The following is a 1,459-nucleotide window of genomic DNA, read 5'->3' on the forward strand; positions in this document are numbered from 1 at the left end:
CAGAAGTGGTCCCAATGGTCAGGGATGGTACCTGGACAATAGGGCAGCTTGGGATGCACAAGGTGGCTAAATCAATTCCCACCAGCTGGCACTTGGGCAGGATATTCTGCTGCCACCTTAGTGCAGGTGAGCTTGGTTTGGAGGAGAAGAAGGAGGCAAATGATAAAGGACAGGAGGAGGAGCAGCAGGAGAATTGCTTTCCTCCTTTTCCCAGATCAGTCTTCCTCCTTCCAATTCAATTACCTCTGAATGTAAAGAGGTTTTCCTACAAGTGGGGAGGGTGGGGTACCATACACCCCAAAACCCAGTCACTAGCTCCTCCTCACAGCTTTCAAAATTTCTCCTACCACTTGGCACATAGGCAGAGGCAAGAGGGAACACCCTCCATCCTGGGCCCTCCTCCCTTTCCCCCCAGGTTGATGCTCTGAAGGCCTTCCCAGTTATTACCCACTCCCACGTCCTCCCCTCCTTCTCGGCCTTATTAACCTATCTTGCCCCTGGGTACAAACATAACTTGTGCACAGACTCCCTGCAAAGAATGATGCTTCCTCAGCTGCAATTGGCAGATCAGGGTACATGTGCGTGTGTAATCACTTCCATCGACGTTATCTCCCTATCTAAGCACTTAGGTGTAGTCTGTCACATTCAGTGTTGCCATTCTGCCAGAGGGACCAGGTACTCCAGTCCACAGCAGCAGCTTCATGCATGCATTGTATTCTATCCCTATCCCTGGCTTGATCTTCTAGAAGTCACTGGAATTTACCAGAATATATAGACCTAAAAGCCAGAGAATAAAGAAATAATTTGGATATAATTTTCTTGCCGCATTCTTTTTGGTCCTCATCAATATTATTTTCCCTTGAGTGTCTTTATTCAAGAATGACTGAGATTGTGAAATCAGCTTTCTTTAATTCATTCCAATCATTTCTATAATCTATGCAGAATATCCTAGCCTATAAATACAAGAATTCTATCACATTAGTTTTTAAAATACTATTGACCCTTACAATGTGGATTTAACATCATTTTTTTTTTCTGTTAAAACTTAGTGAATTCACTATCAACTGCACACTGTAGCTATGGTGGAAGTCAGGGAAGCAGTGTAAATATTTTTAAAAAGTAATAACTTAATTTGGAGTAGAGAGAGGGAACTAAAATTCACATATACTGAGACATTGCTAAGAATCAGGAATCAGGACAAGTATTTCAGTGAATCCTCCCAACAATTCACTGAGGGCTCCTTTCAGGGCTCCTTTCTGTAGATCCACAGACAATGGAGAAGTGAACATTTAAACATCTGTCTGCCACCAAAGTACCACTCTTTCACATGACTGATGACATATATGATGAATATATACCAAAATAATAAAAAAAGGAGCATAAAATGATGAGCAGGTATGTCAGAACTCTGGTTTGCTGAACAATAATCTTGTTTGAGACTAGTAAAATATATTCAAAA

Source organism: Talpa europaea, assembly GCF_964194135.1.
Source record: "Talpa europaea genome assembly, chromosome: 13".
Taxonomy (NCBI): domain Eukaryota; kingdom Metazoa; phylum Chordata; class Mammalia; order Eulipotyphla; family Talpidae; genus Talpa; species Talpa europaea.